The sequence below is a fragment of the Mixophyes fleayi genome, chromosome 5 (assembly GCF_038048845.1).
Source record: "Mixophyes fleayi isolate aMixFle1 chromosome 5, aMixFle1.hap1, whole genome shotgun sequence".
Taxonomy (NCBI): domain Eukaryota; kingdom Metazoa; phylum Chordata; class Amphibia; order Anura; family Limnodynastidae; genus Mixophyes; species Mixophyes fleayi.
In genome coordinates, this window is record NC_134406.1 from 91915593 (window position 1) to 91937541 (window position 21949).

Genomic DNA, 21949 nt, shown 5'->3' on the forward strand with positions numbered 1-21949 from the left:
AATGGACTCAGACTCTTTTAGACTGCTAGTAACCCAGGATCTTAGAATTGGACTTTGGCTATTTCTTGCAAGCTGCATGACTACAGTGCAGACATAGGACCTGGCCTGTGTGCGTTTCTTACTCTCAGTCCAGAATCACTTACTGTTGTCTCCTATATATCTAACTCCAGATTTATTTCCAAAAATAGCCTCTACTAAAAGTCCCTAAAAAAGCCCTTACTAGTACATGGCTAAGGTGTTTGGGAAATTAAATACTGGTATGTACCATTTGCTCTAGAAAAGAGGGCTGCTAAAGGCAAAAATCTCAACTTGCCTGGTTCTAAGGGTTCATTAATGGAATTTGTCATCTGGCTTCACAGACAGGAGAGTTTCCACAGGCTGCATAAGCTATATTTCTATTCCTGGGCAGTACATGTAATGAACCTCTGCGTTAGTTGACACAGCTTGATCTCCTCTTCCTTCCCGGCTGGTGACTAAGCAGCCAGAAGGTTGGTCCTATTTGAGAGCGTCGCTCTCATTGCACTTCCGTTCAGAATGGCTGCCTAGAAGCCAGCATGCTGGGGATGCCTGGCGATCACATGATCTCAAATTACCTATAGGCTGCAGAGGGGAATCACCCCTCTGTTCGTGTTTAATTGGTCCACATTAACATTAAATAGCAGGGAGGGCTTATCCTGCTGTCAGTTATAGCATTGTGACTGCACCTCGTTTGCTTGCTGTTTGCCGATTACTTGCTGATTGACTGCCTGTTTCCTGACCTTCTGCCTTTCCTGGACATTCTTTGTCTACGGCCTCTCTTGACTCTTGGCTAGTTTCTGGACCACCATAGCTTGCTGCCTGCCTTGACATTTTGGCTTATTTCTGGTTATCCTTCTCGCTGCCTGTCTACGACCATTTGCATCTTTCCTGATTTGCCTTTGTACACTGCCTGGTAATGAACAACTTTCAGTCTCAATATGTTATCGTTGCCTGGTACTTAAGATAAACGCTTACTACTCAGCAACCCCACGCCAATATCATCCATATCTCTCTACTTCCCTCTTTCCCTTTCTACTGTGCTTTCTGGAATTCCAGATCCATCCGCAACATACTGCCCTCTACCCATGACCTCATCATCTCCAACTGACTTAACCTTCTTGTCATCACAGAAACCTGGCTTTCTTCCACTGATACTCTTTCCCCTGTTGCTCTCTCCTACAGGGGTCTCTCTTTCACCTACTCCTTCAGACCTGATGACCGTCCAGGCGGCATTGTGGGCATCCTCCTATTCCCCAATTGTACCTTTTCATGCCATCTCACCAGAGCCCTCCCTTTCATTCTCCTCCTTTGAAGTCCACTCTACTTGTCTCTTCTACCCCAATCCATCTCCGTGTCTCAGTCATTTACCGCCTCTCCAGGTCCCACTTTCTTGCCAATTTTGCTGCCTGCCTTCCTCAATACCTCTCCTCGGATCTCAGACCTCCCATCAATCATCCTAGGTGACTTTAACATCCCCATTGACAACCTCACAGACTAAGGATCCATCAAAGTTCTTTCTTTTCTTCCTCCTTTGGCCTCTCACAATGGACATCTTCCCCAACCCACTGTCTTGGCCACTCCCTTGACCTTGTCTATTCCCATCAATGTGCTCTTTCTGATTTCCCCAACTCTCCCTTCCCAATCTCTGATCACCATCTCCTCTCCTTCACTCTTTCCTCATCTCCTGCACCCCTTGCACACACCCAAATCTACCTTTACTAGATGCAATATTGATGCTCTTGATCCTGCTATTTCCGCCTCTTAACTTGAAGCTCTCCTGTCCCCACTTTCCACCCTGCCCTGCCCCAACCAGATGGCCTTCCTCTACAACCACCCTCAACACCGCTCTTGACTCTGCTGCTCCCGCCTCTTCTGCTCACTTTCACTGCTCTAAACCCCAACCTTGGCACTCGAAATTTACCCAGTTCCTTCAAAAATGCACATGTACTGCCAAACGCCACTGGAAGAAATCTCGTTCTATGGCAGACTTCCTTCATTTCAAGTTCTTCCTCTCATATTACAGTTCAGGCCTCTTCCTTGCTAAACAATTCTTCTTCAAGTCTTTTATCTCTTCACAGTCCCCCAATCCCTTTTTGCCCCTTTCAACACACTCCTTTGCCCCCCCCCTCCTCCCCTCCCATCCTCCCTTACTGCTACTGACTTGCCTCCTTTTTCTCTTCCAAAATTGAGCACATCAAACACAAAATCTCTTCCTCCCATCGTTTTCTTGACACCCGTACCACTTCACCCTCCTCTCCCTCCAGTCAACACCTCTTGTGCTCCTTCCGCCCCACTACGGGTGACAAAGTCTATTTTTTTATGTTATCCTCCCTCCACCTACCCCCTGGATCCACCTCCTCTCTCCTCCTTTGCTCTCTCTTCCCCACAGCCTGCTCCCACCTTGCTCACTTCTTCAATCAGTCCCTATCCACTGGCATCTTCCCCTCATCCTTTAAACATGCTCTTGTATCACCCATTCTTACAAAACCCAATCTTGACTCACATCACTCTCTAACTACTAGCCCACTTCTCTTCACCCCTTTGCCTCCAAAATACTCAAGCGGATTGTCTCAGAAGCTACCTCTGTGACAACTCCCTCCTTAAACCTTTCCAATCTGGTTTCTGCCCCCTTGACTCCACAGAAACTGCCTTGACTAAAGTCACCAACAATCTTCTCTTGGCCAAATCCAGGGACCACTTCTTCCTGCTTATCCTCCTGGACCTCTTTGTGACCTTTGACACCACAGATCCCCTGAATTAGCTTACCCTAGGTGTCAATCGTTTGGCTGCCCCTTTCTCTTTAGATTGTAAGCTCTGTTAGCAGGGCCCTCTTTCCTCCTGTTCTCATTACCTATAGCTTTTGTTTTCCAGGCTATCAGTAGCTGTGTTGTAAGTTGTAGTGTTATTTGTTTACTGTATTGTACTGTTATACCATGTACTGTCTTGTTGTTTGCCCTCTGTACGACGCTGCAGACCTCATGTGGCACCATATAAAAGAATAATAATAATAATAATAATAATACTGAGTGTAACACCTGGGGGCATCTGAGTACATGTGAAAGGTGGCTTTCTGTAGATAAAGACCTCTTATATTGTCCTGTTTAAAGTGTTTATCTGGGTTCCAATGGGAACCGTAACAGTGCACATCAGGTTTGAAATAGATTGCATCTTTTAATGTCACTAAATCTCTGGTTTCTAGCCTAAAGTATTAAGTACTGTTTATTAAGCTGTTCAAATGTTTATAGTTCAGGAGACAAGGTGTTCTACAGAGCGCTCAAGATATATTACATATAAATACTCAGTGAGATTTGCCTACTCTATAATGTCCATAATGAAAGTGCAAAAAGAACATATTATGCGATTAATGTATAAATTCCGATAATTTTTGTGACACGGATGTAGTCATATGCACAATCTCTTTCTAACAGTCTAATATAAACACTTTTATAAAAGTGGTATAAAACTTGAAACATAAGTCTTTTCAGAGTTTTATTCAGGACTACAATTTTAGAGGTAAAAATAATTCGGAGAACATTAAAAGAGCAAACACGAGTGAGGGTAATGTCACACAGCTTATCAGGTTGACTCACACCCATAGCGATTCAATTGTCAAAATGCTGCATGTGCTAAAGAGATTCAGTTATCAAGACAATGCATGCAGCATTTTGAATGCAGAATTTTTCTGGTATAATAGGGAAACAGTGTCTCCAAATCACATTAATGGCACAATTCAGGAGCATGTTATTACATTAGAATTTTTTTCTGGTTTTCAACTCATGCTTTTGTTAAAGTAGGATTTTAGCAGATCTGAAATAAGAAAAACAACATATTGCTTTCAATATGCACATTAACCCTTCACATGTACTGGACATGTATGTATAAACCTGGAATTTATGATAAATCACACAGATTTACTGTCCAGCTCAGTATGGTTCACTGGTGCCCCTTTGATTTCTGACATCATGACTGTGTGAGCAGCTCCAGTTGGCAACTGGTCAATGGATCCCAAGTCCCTTTTCCCTCCCAGCCGTGGTCCATGAGCCCAGTTCCTCCCACTTGCATTAATCCAAGTGTGCCCGTCCTGGCAGCACCACAAATCTACGAGAGCGGTGGATACTAACATTTCGCCTAGGGCCCCTAAAGTTAAGGCATGGCATTAGTTACAAGATTAGACATGGTAAAGCCAATGTGTGACTACTATAAATACAGGAAGAGTTAAAAACTAGACTCATTAGGAACATTATCATGTTATACTGATGCACAAGACAGTCCGCAGTAGAATGTAATTATATATGTACCACAGTTCACCAATGTTTCTCACATTACTCTTCAAAAACACATCTGGACATCTTTCACAAGCCATCTACGGGTCTACAGAAATGTACAAGCTGCTACACTGTCTGTTAATAGTTTATTTCAAATTTCATTCAACCAGCACTTCTACTATGTATGGTTCAATGTTTCTAGTAATTACACATCTTGAACAATTTTACATCATTACTTGTGTAAGTGCTATTTACAAGGAAGTAACAACTCTTAAATTACAGGTGGCTTCAACTTAGCATGATATGCTGTGTAATATGTCGGCACTTTATAAATAAAAGATTAGTGCTGTAATATGTGCAATTAATATAATCTAAAACTAAAACAGGAAATGCTAGATCATATATGCTGATTATAGAGTACAAATATTGAGGTAATATAACCATTAATAGCAAATAAAAGTTATGCTAACGGTGCTCCCATTTTAGCAAATAAAAACCTGGGACATCAGTTAGTCCCTAGGGATTTTTTCGATGCTATACGTACAGCGGAGCGTCTTCCTATTGGTGGAAAGGGTCCCCACTGCCAGTGGCAGACACATGTGGCTAGCTAACAATATTTGTTGACTTTTTCTGGGGATGTGAAGTGCGACTTAGGGGTCGGGCGCTATGAATTTTGTCCCGTCCCTGTGATGCTATGACGCAATCACAATCGCTGCGAATCGCGCTATGTATGCCTGATTCCTGCAGGATGTGGGAGAATGGCCTGCTCTCCTGGGAGTCTGGGAGATCTACCTGGAACTTGTGAGTCTCCAAGAAATTCCAGGAGAGTGAGCAAGTATTTGGTTAACACTATTAACCAGCCGAACATGTCAGGGCTGAAGCTTTGGAAGACTGCATCCTGGGAAAAACTGCATCAGTGTGTGGTTACAGGGGATCAGCACTGGCCTACCTGGCATGTCCTATGCACCAATACAACAATATACCACTGATTACAACTAACTGTTCAATCTACCAGCCCACAAACTTGGATATTGACCAAATGTTCAACAATTAGCCTGAACCTGATCGCCCGCATCCGTCCTTTTCTCTCTCAGGATGCCACCAAAACTATCATCCACGCACTCATCATCTCCTTGATTATTGTAACCTCCTCCTCACTGGCCTCCCCCACTCCAGTCTCTCCCCCCTCCGCTCTATACTCAATGCGGCCGCAAGACTCATCTTCCTCTCACTCCGCTCCTCCTCTGCCTCCCCTCTCTGCCTTGCCTTACACTGGCTCCCCTTCCCCTACAGAATCCTTTTCAAACTCCTCACCACCACTTACAAGGCTCTCTCCAACTCTACTGCCCCTTATATCTCTAACCTCCTCTCCATTCACACTCCTGCCCGCTCCCTGCGCACGGCCAACGACCGCCACCTCTCCTCCACCCTTATTACCTCTTCCCACTCCAGAATCCAAGACTTTTCCCGTGCAGCCCCCCTTCTCTGGAACGACCTCCCTCGTTCCATCCGTCTCTCTCCTACTCTGTGCTCCTTCAAACGTGCACTCAAAACTCACCTCTTCCTGAAAGCCTACCAACCATCTACTTAACCCCCATCTCCTCCGTTTGCTCGTCCTCCCTTCTCTCCTCTTGCCTCAACTGGCTCCTCTTGTGCCTGGTCTGTTTACCCTCCCTTACGATGTAAGCTCGTATGACAAGGGCCCCCTCCCCTCCTGTCTCCATACCTGTTCTTCCGCTCCGTCTTTACTGCATATGACTAGCCGGAGTTACTGAAGTATTGGTACTTTTGTTCATTTCTCTGTATGGTTTCACCCTGTATAGTCTACTGTTAGTACTGTGTGCGGCGCTGCGGATACCTTGTGGCGCCTAACAAATAAACGATAATAATAATAATAACCTAAGATACTACTTGCGCTCAGAACACAATTTTCTGAAATACATTATTTTGGAATCAGGAAAATACACTAGAGGAAGTGCGCCGTCCATAATTACAAATATAGAATAAGAAATATACTTTTTAACTTGTTACTGTTTTACAATTTGAATAAAACAAGCAAAAAAGGGCAAATCATAGCATACCACTTACTGTCACATGACTAGCAATGCCACTGTGTATAAATTATCCAATCAATAGCTTGCACAGAACATTTCTGTAGTCCAGATCTGGGGGACAAAAGGAGCAAAAATGACTCCAACCAAATTCCATACTTTGTGTCACAATGCCCCATATCAGGGTCAGGGCTATTTCTTATGTTGTCATTCCCCATTTGACAACTAAAACTAGAACTAATGGCAAGCAGATTTGGTTGGGTAGTAATACATCAGTTATTTTAAGTAGTTTATTTAGTACAGAAATGTAGGCATTCATATACTATATGTTGATGTTGATGCTGTCATATAATTTAAAACAAAATAATGATGTCAATTTAAATTAAGGATATTATGATTGTACAAATCTACTGTATTCTACAGTCATATTATAAATATAGATCAAGCACCCAAAGTATTTCTACTAACATCATCTTATCCATAAAATCACTGAATCCCTCAACAGCAGCAAAGTAATGAACTAAACTATTTTCATGACGATTGCAAATGGTTATTTCATTCCAACAATTTATACTACATGGATTTAAATTAATAGGAGAGGATGAGCGGGCTTTACATATATAGTTTCCATTCTGGTCTGAATTAGCTCCTGTCTGATAGGGAAATTAAATATGAAATGTCAAGCGACCAGACAGTAAAAACAGACATAGGTTTCTAAACAAAATACACAAAAGCATACTAAAAGACATTTAAATGCAATATGTCCACTGACTCATGCAATGTGTTAAGTATCAGTGCAACAAATATACATTTATAAAGAGAAGCTGAGTCACTACAAAGTGATGAAAAACAACATTTAAATCTAGTCTGCTGCCCTTTCCATTTCGTTATGGTATAGAGAGTTAATCCATTTGTAACAGAGAGGATTGCACACATTGCCTATTTAAAGCAGTGGCTCTTAACCAGGAGTGAGAGCACCGCTGCGGGTGCAAGACAACATTTCTGGGTTTGCCAATTGTCACGCTAGATTTTTTGCAGAAAGTTAACAATAGTTACTGGAGTCCCAAAAAATTGGTGTGAGATACATGATTATTATTGCCCCACTGCACAATGATATTCAAGTATTTTGCAATAAATTTATGTTTTCCTGATATATTTTTCAAAAGGATGTATGAACATATTTTGAGAATCAAAGAGGTGCCACCAAAACGGTCACTTTCATATGTTTAGTGGTATGCTGAATGGACACCGTGCTCTAACTCACTTGTAGTTTACAATAAATTCAAATAAAAAATCCTAGAACCCTATAAGTGCCCATACACAATGCTGTTTTGAAGGCCCATTAGGCCATTGCAGCATGTTTGGCCACAAATTCCATGTCTTTTGAGCCCAAAAACACTGCTGATCCTGAATAGCAGCTGATTGAGATCTATCAGATGTCGGTAGGAATGAACATTATATGAAATTGGATGAGCGCTGGGATCAAACTACCGATGTCCTGCTTAAGAGTCACAGCTTCTTTTAAAATCATACCCTGTCCATTCTCTTAGTCAGCATTAGAAACATTTTAAGAAAACACAGAGGCTAGTGTCAGCATGGAGTATTTGTAACCAGTACAAACAATTGAACTAACATATAAGGAGACAAAATCATTTATATATAGGATTCAAAGAGACCGGATACAAAACAACAGTGACCATTACCACCTGTCTTGTCATTTCACATGTAAGCACAAGTTAAACTTTAATAAGCTGAAAAAAACACCAGTTTTATGTGAATTTATAGGAGTTGTCATAGGGAACAATTTAATCTATATTTGTTGTATCTGTGGTCTAAGTGCAATTTTTGGGGTGAATGTTCCTCAGGCAAGCGCATACATATAAATGAGCCCTTATTCTTTGGCTGGAACAGCTGACTTCTGCATCACATAGCCTATTCCTCACAATGCAGAGGTCATGCGGCGTCAGCAGCACATATGAGATCAGAGGAAGAGGGATGTGCTGTCTGTGCAAAGTGAGAAAAAGCAATGTGATTCCTGCTTACTTCATTAAAGTAAGGTAAGTAATTTTATCATCATTGGTTAAAATGTAATTGTAATTTATTACTTTGCGGTCAACACAGGTACACAATGATTGTACATAACATGTTGATAGCAGACACTCATTTAAAGCTGCATTCCCAGCTAGCTGTGGGAGTGATTTCTGTTCACCACTTCTAAATGACAGAGGAGGGGGGTTGAGCCTTAATCTCCATAAGGCCTTTGCAGGTTTTTGGCCAGGCTGTGAGATGAATAACAGAGCACTGAGAAAAAAGGAGCAGCCCCTGGGTCTCTCGCAAATGGTACCCTGGGTAGGGTGACTCTACCTAGGAGTGCTGCTTTAAACAGAGCAGCTCTAAATTTTGGAGGAAATCAGTAATGTCCCAGATATATGAAGGTAGACGGTACACATCGTGTCTGAGTTCTATATCAAGCCACTTACTGGATTTATATTACTCAAAGCTGTCACGGTTGGCTTACAAGAAATTGATCCCTAGGCTCTGCTGCACATGGCTAAGCCCACCCACGGGCGTGGAGTCTAACAGACAGGTGGTTTTCACCAGGAACCACCGCAAGGAGGTATGATCTTAGCTGCACCAAGTCTGCAGGTCACGGTCCCGTGAGTGAGTGTACAGCAGTACGATGTGGGGGAGCCAGGTGAAGTGGATGGAGAAGATGGAGTCCACAGATGAGTGGTATAAATACAGGCACAACAATAATATAGGTTGATGGTCAGCAGCCAATGAGTCACTAAGAGAATAGGTGCTCTGTTGTATTCAACGAGAGGACAGAGTCTGTCACTATGAACTACTCTGGAGATGGTAATGGAAGTACTGGAGCAGCAATTGTTCAACACAGCCAGAGGCTGAAAGCAGACTGGAGTAACGGAGGTAACCCGTGGTAACAGCTGATGAGTCACAGATGTAGTAGTGGCTCTGAGTGGTAGTGATGTGAAAACTGAAGCTGTCACGATGAAGTACACTGGAGATGGTAATAGAGGCACTGGAGCAGCGATAGTTCAACACGGCCAGAGTGTTACGAGCCGCGGCGGCTCTGGGCACCGCCGCGACTCGCTCCCCGCTGCTTCCTGTGTCCCGGCCGTCGTCATGGCGACCGGGACGTCACTTCCAGCCTACCCCGGCCATTGCCAGGGCAACGGTCAGGATGCTGTCAGCTGTAGCGCCGCATCCCGGCGTGCAGGGAAACCGGGCGCACGCGCTATAATTAAACACCCCAATCAGAGGGTGAATCATGGTCCTGCCCCCAGTCCTGTTTCATTGGCCAGCCTGCCTTTATAAGACAGGAAGGGGCAATCCTCCCCTGCCGGTTATAGTTCCAGCTTGCTGCCTTAGCCTGCTACTGTTATTGCTCTGGTGACTTTGGATTGATTTATTACTGCTGACCTTTGCCTGTTCCTGACTTCGATTATTTGCTTGTGACCCCTGATCTTCTGCCTGGATATTGACTACGATTGTTTGCTCGTGACCCCTGATCTTCTGCCGGAATACCGACTCTGCTGGCTTGCCCGTGACCTATTGGACTTCTGCCGGGTCCTCACTTCGCCCGCCTGGGTTCTCCACAGTCAGCACGCAATTCACGACCCTTTGTTGTCTGCGGCCAAGTCTGTCCCCACCACTAGGGGCTCCAGCGAACACCAGACTTCAGAGTAGATTCCGGGTTTTGTGGTGCAGGCTGTTGGGGTTCCTAACACAGAGACTGAGAGCAGACTGGAGTAGCGGAGGTAACCCGTGGTAACAGCTGATGAGTCACAGATGTAGTAGTGGCTCTGAGTGGTTGTGATGAGAGAACTGAAGCTGTCACGATGATGTATACTGGAGATGGTAATAGAGGTACTGGAGCAGCGATGGTTCAGCACAGACCATGAACTGAGAGCAGACTGGAACACAGGCAAACCACAATGAGAACAGAAACCAGAACCACAGGCTGCAGGAAGTGAGCTTGAAGAACAGGCATCAGACAGGTGAATCCAGGAGGTTTAAATAGTGCTCCAGAAGTGCTTAGGCAATGAAAAAGAGGGAGGAGATCCTGAAGTGTAATAGGCTTGCACCTGAACAGATCTGAATATAGCTGAATGAATGAACTGGAGAATGTCTGATGCTGGGACATGACAGTTTCCAGAGGAATGAACTGCAGGTAACGAGACAGGTACTATCTGTGGGACTGGAGCGTTACAAAGGCAATCAGACGTCTAGAAGGATTGTGTATATTTTGTAAAACCTTTTTAGGAATCTCCTGGTTGAAAGATGCCTTTTGACTTCCTTTGTATATAAAATCAACAGGCCAAATAACAATGTTTCCCCCTATGTCTGAGGGTTTAAACACTATGGGGCCATTTTTGAAAAGGCTTTTATTTATGATCTTGATATATCTTGATATATTGCCCACTTTGAATTCCATAAAGTGGGTGCAGCCTGTAACCAAGAATGGGAGGAAGTGAAGAGAGTGGAAGAGAGATGCAGATCTTGTGCAGAACGGAGGTTTTGAGTTGGGAAATATTTTGAGACAAGTGAGGAGATGTAGGTTTGTTTGTTGATGGCCTTGTATGTTAAATTTTATATTGGATTCGTTGAAAAACAGGCAACCAATGTAGAGACTGACAGAGTGACTCAACAGATGTAAAACGATTTGCAAGGAAATCAATCTAGCTGATGCGTGCAAAATAGATTGTAGCGGCTCGAGTCTGATTTTGGGAAGACCAGAAAGTTGGGAATGACAATAATTGATGCGGGAGATGATGAGTGCATGAATTAAAGTTTTTGCAGTGTCTTGTGTGAGATATGTATGTATTCTGGAAATGTTTTATAGATGTATGCAGCATGATGTAAATATAGAGTTGATGTGGGGAACAAAGGATAGTTGTTAGTCAAGGATTACACCTAGGCATTGAGGTTGCGGGGTGGGATTTATGGTCATGTTATCAACAGAAATAGAAATATCAGGCAGTAAGCTTCTATTGTTGGGTGGGAATTTTATTAATTCTGTTTTTGAAAGATTAAGTCTCACTCTGTGAGTGAGTAACGTACCCCTTTGATGGTCGTTGTTTGCCGGTGGAATCCTGGGTTGATGACTCCTAAGCAACGGTAGTGCGATGGAGTCCCAGATTTGCTCCTTTAGGTGTAAAGCCCAGGTGGGGGTTTCCCAGTCCTCTGCTCAGCCCATCTGCTTATTGGTTTGACGGTGTATAGGACCTTGTTAGAAGCCGATCCGGAGTTCATAGATAGTCGGGCAGTGAGCATGCCACCTCACACTCGTCGTCACGTTTGTAAACAAAGCCGAGTGTCGGCTTTCAGGATGTTTTCTGTTGATTGCACTTAATGACAATGTTGAAATTAGTAGTGATGATATGTAGCTGAATTAACAAACGCGTTTCATCCCACCAAGTGACTTCCTAGTTCAAACTAAGTTTTACAGGGATCTCTTTAAATATCTGGTGATCCAGGTCACACGTGAGTCAGAAGCACTGATTGGTGGCAATCAAAACACACCTTCATAAAACCTCCACTATCATTTGCAATGGTAACTTTCTGTAACCTATTTTGTTTAGCAAATTAAAACTAAAACTAAATAAATGCAGATATAATAAGTATGATAAAATGTGTCATAATCAATCAAAACAACATGGAAAGAACACAATAAGTAAACAAATAAACAATGGTGGTTGTTCAGAACATATCGGTATTAAAAATAAAAAAATAAAAACATTGTTAATCTGATAGAGAGAAGGGTAAAACCATTCTACATTTTAAAACCATTCTACCATTCCGATCTAATCCAAGTTATGAGAATGGTTTGATTTTGGATATAATGTAGTTTGCTAATTATAAAATTAAATTGGTGAATAAGACCCTGATAGGGTTGTGTGAGCCTTGTGCATTATCTGTTTGATAATATGTATTTTGTGATATTTCCAAAACTGGATGTAAAACGTGTGGTTTTACTTCTTATATTCTGTAACTTTGTGAAAGCACTTGTAGTACTACAAGTAGCAGCATTCACTTAAAGGCCGTGAGTGTTCTTCCATGCTAGTGCTTACAGAACTACAAGTACCAGCATACATGTGGTCAATAGGGCATACTTGCACTTGTAGTTCCACAAGTGCATGCACTACATTTCCACATGATTACTCTGGTACCCTTCAGCTAGAGGTAACAGAGCTGCCCATTGCTAGTCAGTACTGGGCCTGTCCTCTTTCTCCCTTGCGTGGGTTTGCAAAACCGCACATTAGTAAATTTTACCTTTAGACTTAATTGTTCATTTAGATTCTGTAACTTTCCTCTTCAGCTCTGTATCCCAGTATAACTCCATATTTGTGAATTCTATGTATATGGATTCCCTTCCTTCTGCATACTATCCTCTTCCCTTCACTGTCGTTTGCCCATAAAAATGTTTGTATTTTTACTGTAGATTTCATAATAATATGTAATGTGTGAATGACCAATATGAGAAAAACTTGGATATGACAAATGATATTCAACAGTAGAAGTCTACAGGTTTGGAATCCTGTTTAAGGTTTGGTATCCTGTTCTAGGATAAAGTCCTTGGGTATGATTCATTAAGGAAAGTAAGGCAAAAAAAATGAGCAAGTTTTCTCCTGGACAAAACCATGTTACAATGCAAGGGGTGCAAATTAGTTTATTATTTTGCACGTAAGATAAATACTGGCTATTTTTTCATGTAGCACACAAATACTTTAAGCTTACACTGACATTTAAAGTTGATCTAGGACATGCCTTATCCTTACTATAAATGTGCCACATTTTAAATTTACCTCCCCCTCCAATGCAACACGATTTTGTCAAGGTTCAAAGTAAGGCCCGTTATCTTTAGTGTTGACAGTCAATGCATTTCACAAAGAAGTTAATGTCTGATCCCATTTTTCTTTGATTTTTCTTCTTTATCCAGTCTTAATTCCACCAGGATTGTGTTTGATGTATTTGCTTTAATTGAAAGATTTCGTACTGCCACCCTATTGTTTTATTTCTATTTGTATCACTACCCACTTTTGTACCCATAGTATCAAATAATATTTAATCATTGTCTCTCTATCAGACTCTATGATATTTTTAAATCCATATTGCATTTGAGTAAATCATGTTCGTTCTGGTCAGTTGCCATATATTTTAAGTGGAGTCTAGTTTTAGAATTAATCAAGAGGCAGATAAGGTGTCAGACAGTCGCTTAAGCCAGGCTCGATGGCATGTTAGTAGTAGCATTACAAGGGAGCGCCTATTGGCAGGATAGACAGGCAGTTTATTATTATCTCCTAAAAGAATGAGCTATAGTATATGCATTTTTACATTGTGTATTAAGATATTTATCCACAGGGGGCCATTGCTCTGTATGTCCAGAGACCCCCTTTACATGGAAGCATGACTTAGTAAGTTATGCCCCTCGCCCAGATCTTCTGACAGACAACAGGTATAGTGGCCGATCCTGTTATAAATAGGCCATTTAATTTAACCCCCCGACCCATAGAGCTACATTGATAGCAATATGTATCCTAAGGTCTGCAATGGAATGTGCACATCTATTATTGTAAGATCTTTTTAACATCAAATTTTACATTCCCATCTATAGTGGGTTACAGTAAGTGACACATCTAGCAATGTGTGGCCTATATGGTAGTTTTCATAATTTTGCCTGTTATTCTTTCCTATTCACATTGTATTATTTATATGTTATAAACAGTCATCATTACCTCAGTTAGTACCACATTATTTTCAAGTATTTATTTTTATACAGATGGGATGCAGTGGGGGTTGAATCCCTGGGGAGATCTGGCTGTAGTGGGGTATGGGGGCGGACAGAAAAAGTGTCATTGTATATAATATGTATGTTTTATAATAAGGCAACTGTGCTTAACAAAAAGCTTATGTGGATTCACTCCCATCCAAATAATATAGTGTTGCTTGCATGACATTTTTGATGTAATACACACACGTTGATGGATGATATTTTTTGGACTTCGCCTTGCACACTGAAGGCCATGAGATAAAATAGCAATAGCGGTGGAATGTTTTGAAGAATACACCACATGGGTTTACAACACTGACCAACTGAGTGTTTCCCAGCCAGCATGATATAAACATTATGCATGCCTTCAGATCTGCACTAATAGGTGTCTACTCAGACAACAACAGCCCATGAAAGAAAGTAGAATTTGAATGTGGTTATAATTACACAAAAGGTTTTTACTCTTCTGTTGTGGCTTCAGGAAAATTTATTGGAAATGTTTATATCCTTCCTACGTTTAATTAAAACCATGTTAAGCAAATAAGCCTCACATTTCCTTAAATGCCAATACTTTTCCTTTGTGTTTTGTAATGATATAAATAATATTAAATAGTATTAGTATGAGCTCCTGCAGACTTGTCTATGACATTGAAGACCAAAAGGCCTATGAGGATGCTCAAATGAGAATGTCCCTAAGGCTAGAATTCACAGAACCACAGACTATTCATACTGCTACACGAAGATATAATCTAAAACAATGTGACAATGCGTGTTAAAGAACGCTTAGAATTCCTGAGTGGTAAGACACTGCCAAGCTCATTAATATTTATTTTCTTGGTCACTACATATGGGCATCACATGGCACATAATTTCTACTCTCCAGAGGGTAATCAGTCAAAGCTTATAGACCTTGAAAATATTAGAATGAGTAATGCGTGAAAGCTGCTACTCTGTAAATACAAACATTTAGACAAAACAGATTCAATGGCAATAATGATTTCCAACCCTGTGCGTTTGTAAAAAAAAAAAAAAGCATTCATCTGAGACAGAACAATTTGAGCAACAATTATGATTAGATGTGACTAGAAATGACTCACATAATTAATTATAATTAACTCATTAAAAATCCTAAACATTTTTATCCCTTGTTCATATCTGTCCACTTATGCTTTCAGTTTTAATGTGTTATGGACCTTTAAACAAAGGGTGAAATATGAATCTACGGTATAGTACATTAAGGGGCGTATTCAATTGTCAGCGTTAACGCTGAAAAACGAGCGCTCAAAAAATATTACCGTTTATACGGTAATTACTCGCGTAATTTCAGCTCGCCGCTCCCTGAGCGGCAAGCTGAAATTCAGCGAGTAAACTACCGTATTAACGCTTTTCACGCGCAATATTACCGTATAAACGGTAATATTTTTTGAGCGCTCGTTTTTCAGCGTTAACGCTGACAATTGAATACACCCCAGAGGCTCATTTACAAAACACAAAAACGCAGAACCTTACTGATTCTTTACTTGCCTGAGTGCTACAAAAAGAATTTATGTTGACGCCAGTGGGTAAGAACCAGTAAGCAAAAGGTCACACACTGTCAATGAATAATAATATGATTAGTAATATTAGTCAAATCTTGTACAATCACAGCTGGTTATTCATATGTATACTGTGTGACAAAGGGAATGGTTTTCCACAGGCCTCTAAGAGAGGAATCAGCTATTCAGCTGACAGCTGCAGATAGGGTTACACACAGGTATAGCAGTGCACCTAGGTTCAGAGACATATCGGTGTAAGACATGTGTAACAAAAGGCCTTTTTTGCCACACCTCTGGCATATGGACAGGAGAGATCCTAAGAGTCTGTAGGTACAGGCCAGTGATAGTCATCTTTCCGAAGACTACAATTCCGACAACAGGGAGGTAGACAGGAAAATTGCTGCAAATTACGACAGGAGTTAATGCACGCTGTCTAATTCTCCTGACTTAACTTCCCGACAATCACTTTGCTGCTCTTAAGGGGCAACCACAAGTTACAATAACAAAAATAAATCTTATAATCTCAAAACAAGATGCAATACAAGAGTAGACTGATGTTGTCAGAAAACAAAACAATTATTTAATTTAGGTATATAATTCAGCTCAAGCATATAAATAGGCTTGTATGCAGCCAATATTGAGTTTATTAAACTTCGTTTTGGTTAACTCCTCTATCTTTCATTTTCTGCTCATTATTGAAAAATCATTAACCAACTGCGGGTAATAAACTTCAGTATCAGAAGTAAAAAGGAGTATTTGGAGTGGCATACACCATATTGGATAAAACGAGGCACATGTAAACATCAAGTACTAGTCAGTATTTTACACCCAAAGCTGCAACATACTTAAGTTAATCAAAAAGTGTATTCTGTGCAGGCTAGATAGTTAAGCATCATTAACAAGTAGATCAGTTTGTGTATAGATATAGTTGAGCACATAGGCCCTGAGTCATTAAGGAGAGTAAGGCAAAAAGAAGTAAATGTGATCCTGCACAAACCATGTTACAATGCAAGGGGTGCAAATTAGTTTATTATTTTGCTCATAAAGACAATACTGGCTGCGTTGTCATGCAGCACACAAATACTTAATAAGTTTATTTTTACACTGAAATTTAAAGTTACACCAACATTGTGGGATGGATTGTAGGATTGGGTGCAGAGAAAAATGTAAGTGTGGGGGAGAAGGAGGACTCTTTATGTTATGTGCCTTAGTGAGTGGGCTTTTTATTTAATGATGAGGGCAAGGGCTAGTCATTTAGTGGGTGGGAGATATTAATTTATTGGTGGGGCGATGTGGGGGCTGTTTATTTGATGGTGGGGGCTACTTAATTACATAGAGAAGTCATGGTATTATTCATTTAAAGTGGTGTGATGGGACTATTTATTTAATACTGGAGTGGTTTGGGAAGTAATAATTGAATGTGGGTCTTAGTTTGAGAACAAGGAAGGCTATTTATTAAATATCTGTTTCGAGGGGGAATGGGTTTATTAAATCAGAATGCTGTTAATTTAATTTCAGGGCAGGTTGGTGGGAAACAGCATTCACATTTAATAAATAAACCAATTAATTTAATGCCAGGGCTGGTTGCAGGTAGGAAGGCCTATTTATTAAACGTTGTGCTATTAGTTTAAGATCAGGTCTGGTTTAGGAGAGGAAGGCTTAGAGGGTTCAATCATTACTAGACTTTCCATATTTCATGCACCTATCCTTTTTCCAAAAAAGAACAGTGTCAGACTGGGACATGAAGGGTCCACAGGGGGAATACAATGATAGGGGCCCACCAGAGGGGATGTGGCCAGTCACAAGAGAGGCGTAACCAAACCGGGGTGTGGTAAGCCCATGAAAGATAGCTAGCACCATAGTGTAGTATATAAAGAATATACAGTCTTGACAGACTATTCTGCTCTCTCCTACCTGTTCTTGTCACTTACACCCCCTGTGGCTGCTGCTTTCTTTAGTTGTGGTTTGTCTGGATCTTGGATTGTTGGGGGCCCTATTTGGAAAAAAAAGGGTACATATAGAAAATTCCAACCAGCCCCGGTGTTAAATCAATAGGACCAACAATTAATACTTAGACCTTCCTCCAGCCCCAACATTAAAATAATAGTATTCCCATTTAATAAATAAACATATTTCCCTCCCTCCAAACAGCCCCAGCAATAAATTAATAGCATTTACGTATAATAAATATGCCTATTTCCCGCAACCGTCACAACCATTAGATAATTCATATTCACATTTAATAATTAGACCTCATGCTCCTCAAACTCATCCCCACATTCAATAGCCCCCAAACCACCCCATCTTAAATTAATAGTTCCCACTATTAAATTGCCCCTCCATCACCCCACAAACAAAATTGCACCCATTAACTAGCCACCACCTACCTCACACTACATTGCCACAAGCCCCCTGTGCCATCACACGCACACATCACACGCACGTAATGCACACATTACCATTCATATTCACATTTACTAATTAGACCACATTCAATTAGAGATGAGCGCACTCGGATTTCTGAAATCTGAGCCCACCCGAACGTTGCGGATCCGAGCCGGATCCGAGACAGATCCGGGTATTCCCGCCAATTGCAAAACTGAAAGCGAGGCTCTGAGTCATAATCCCGCTGTCGGATCTCGCGATACTCGGATCCTATAAATTCCCCGCTAGTCGCCGCCATCTTCACTCGGGCATTGATCAGGGTAGAGGGAGGGTGTGTTAGGTGGTCCTCTGTTCTGGTATATCTCGTGCTGTTCAGTTCTGTTCTGTGCTGTGCTGTGCTGTGTGTCCTGTTCAGTCCAGTGGTGCTGTGTCCTGTGCTCTGTCCTTCTGAGTTCAGTGGTGCTGCTGGGTCCTGTGCTGTGTCCTGTTCAGTCCAGTGGTGCTGTGTCCTGTGCTCTGTCCTTCTGAGTTCAGTGGTGCTGCTGGGTCCTGTGCTGGGTCCTGTTCAGTCCAGTGGTGCTGTGTCCTGTGCTCTGTCCTTCTGAGTTCAGTGGTGCTGCTGGGTCCTGTGCTGTGTCCTGTTCAGTCCAGTGGTGCTGTGTCCTGTGCTCTGTCCTTCTAAGGGCATTGTTATTTCCCCATTATTCCCAAATTATAAAAAATTCAAAAATAGTTATAAAAAAAATTACAAAAAAAGTAATTATAAAAAAAAAAAAAGTCCATTGGTACTGCTATATTACAAAGTTCACTCATTCTGCAGTATAAGTCCATTGGTACTGCAATATTACAAAGTTCACTCATTCTGCAGTATAAGTCCAGTGGTACTGCAATATTACAAAGTTCACTGATTCTGCAGAATAGACTGGGAATTAGTGGAAATGATTGTTATTGAATGTTATTGAGGTTAATAATAGCGTAGGATTGAAAATAAACCAATAAAACTTGATTTTAACACTTTTTATGTTTTTTTCAAAATAAATCCGAATCCAAAACCTTAAATCCGAACCAAAATCTTTCATCAGGTGTTTTGTGAAACAAATCCGAACCCAAAACCTCAAGCAAATCCGAACACAAAACACAAAACACGAGACACCAAAAGTGGCCGGTGCACATCCCTACATTCAATTAATAGCCCCTAAACCACCCCATCTTAAATTAATAGTCCCCACTATAAAATGAAATTGCCCCACCATCACCCCATCCCCGACAGGGGGACAGAGTGTGTTCTGGGGGACAGCGTGCAGTAAGGGGGACAGAGTATGTGTTCTGAGGGCAGGGCCGTAACTAGGACTGTGCGTCAGGGGGCGACCGCCCAGGGCGCAACGCTGAAGGGGGGCGCAATTTAGGAATATTTTAGGTTAATTTGGTTAAAATTGAGGGCTAGATGGGCAGCATTTGTCTTTCTCACCCACGGCACTAGAATTCTAAGTTACGGCTCTGTCTGAGGGGAACAGGGTGTGTGTTTTGAAGTAGGACAGAGTGTGTACAGAAAGGAGACAGAGTGTTTTCCTAGGGGGACAGAGTGCAGAAAGGGAGACAGAGTGTGTTCTGAGGGGTACAGAGTGCAGATAGGGGGACAGAGTGTATTCTGAGGAGGACAGTGTGCAGGGGAGTCATGAATTGGCCGTTTTGGTGGGATGAAATGGCTGGGGGGGGTCATGATTTTGCCGCTTGTGATATGATCTCTGTATTGTGTGGAGTTCATGAGGATGATCTCTAAAGAGGTTAATCATTGAGGGTTTGCAATGTTTGCAAATTTTCAAAACAGGACCCCAACTTTCAAGATGTCAGCTAAATGAAAAGAAAACTGAAAGAACAAGCAATTTTTTTGCTGGAAAATACTCCTGAATTTTCCTTTAATGATTTGGGAGGGGGGTGGGGGTGCTATTGGTGTATTAGCCTAGGGCGGCCAGAACCCTTAGTCAGTCCCTGCTGAGAACTGGAGGTGTCTGCCAAATATTTCCTGTCAGCCAGCACTTCCTGAATGGCAAGTGGATGGCAGTGATGTCACTTCCATCAAACACACATAGCATACATCATACTTGCCTACTTTGTGACTCTGTCCTCCGGGAGATCCTGGAAGACAGGTCATGCGACAGGGGTAGGAGGGAGCGTGGTGACGTCTATACATCACCATAGCCCCGACCTCACCATAAAATGCCGAAATTCACGGCATTGAATAGCGGGGGACGGGGCTTAATGACACGATAAAGCCCCACCCACGATATTAAATGCAGTGAATTTCGGAAAAAAAAATTGGATCGAGGAGGTGTGTCAGCTCTTCCGGGAGGACTTCTAAAATCTGGGAGCCTTCCGGAAATTCCAGAAGAGCCGGCAAATGTTATGAGCCGCGGCAGTGCCTCAGGCCGCCGCGACTCTCTGTGCCTGACAGGAAACGTCCCAGCCGTCTCCATGACGAGCGGGAAGTCACTTCATGTTTCCCCCCGGCTGTTGCCTAGAAAATGGTCAGGACGCTCTATCTATACAGCGCCACGTCTCGGCATTAGGGGCAGCCGGGCGCGTGAGCAAAACATGGGGGGATCATTAATAATATTATTCACCTCCTGGGGCTCAATAGTGGGCTGGTTTCCTCCCTGCTTGCCATTAGTCAGTAGTTGTATATAAGGCAGGGAGGGCTTAGTTTCCCTGCCGGTTATAGTTCCAGTCTTGCTGTATCTAGCCTGCTCCTTAGCTTCTGTCTGGTGTGAACCTTTGGATTGATTACCTGTGTATGACCTATTTCCTGACCCTGGATTCTGAGCATTTGCCTGTGCCCTTGACCTATTGCCTGTCTCCTGATTCTGAGCCATTGCCTGTGACCTTGACATATTGCCTGTACCCGGACTGTGAACCATTGCCTGTGATCCTGATCCTTTACCTGTCCCCGGATTCTGAACCGTTGCCTGTGACCTTGATCGTGCTGATACCGGACATCCCCTCCGGTGCTCTGTCCAGTCTGCAGAACGCTGGTCTGCCTCTGTTTCGTGTGTCATCTTCTGTACCTGTGCGCAGCTTTGTGAGTATAAACTTATACTACTTTGAGTTTAAGACCTGGGGGCATCTGAGTACCTGTGAGCATAACCAGTCTCTACAGGAAAGGCAGCTGCTAAAGGTGAAGACCTCTTCTACCAGTTCTATAAGTTTATGCTGCACTGGTTGTCGTAACAGCAAGTATGGCATACATCTACATCCTCCATTTTTTAGAACATAGTAACAATCAACAGGTGTGTGAGTGCAAGACAGTGTGACAGGTGTTGGATGTAAGAACAGTGTGCAAGTGAAAATACATATGCACTGGTAATACTGAAAGTTACATAACAAAGTCCTGGAATTTAGTATTAGGCCTGGAGATTCGACCAGACTTCGTGATAAAGAAAATAAGTAGTGATGTGTTCTGTGTTGAACAGGGCTCACAATTGGTCAGGGGTATAGGACTGTCCTGCACTGCAATAGATGCCTCTTCAGAGGACCCATTGTCCACATTGATAGGTTGTCTGACACCCTCAGGTGATATTCCATGGGGTGGGGGTGCTGGCTCACACACCCTTAAAAGGTAACGCACTCATACAAAACAGTCAGATTGCACCATGTAATTGTTGGGCCTGTTGGAGGATCCTTGCACAGTCCCGTCAAACCCGACTGGGGTCTATATGTGGACAGTCTGCCCAGGGGACAATGGTCTCAGCTGATAAGAGGTTTTGTCATGATTGGCTTTGAGCCATAACCTGGACTTCTCCAGAGCACTCTGCACATTGGTCTCAATGGTTAGTGTAAGCTTGGCTTTGGTGGTAGGACTAATAGTGCAAGTGCGTCAGAACAGGAGGCGTTGAGAAAAAGAAGGAA

The 21949-nt window shown here is 42.2% G+C and overlaps 1 protein-coding gene across 1 annotated transcript in view; it reads right to left on the reverse strand.

The window, feature by feature from the left end:
• The window catches only part of SUGCT (succinyl-CoA:glutarate-CoA transferase), a 732650-nt gene that overhangs the window by 610191 nt on the left and 100510 nt on the right, over window positions 1-21949 (reverse strand). The gene's annotated exons all lie outside the window — the stretch shown is intronic.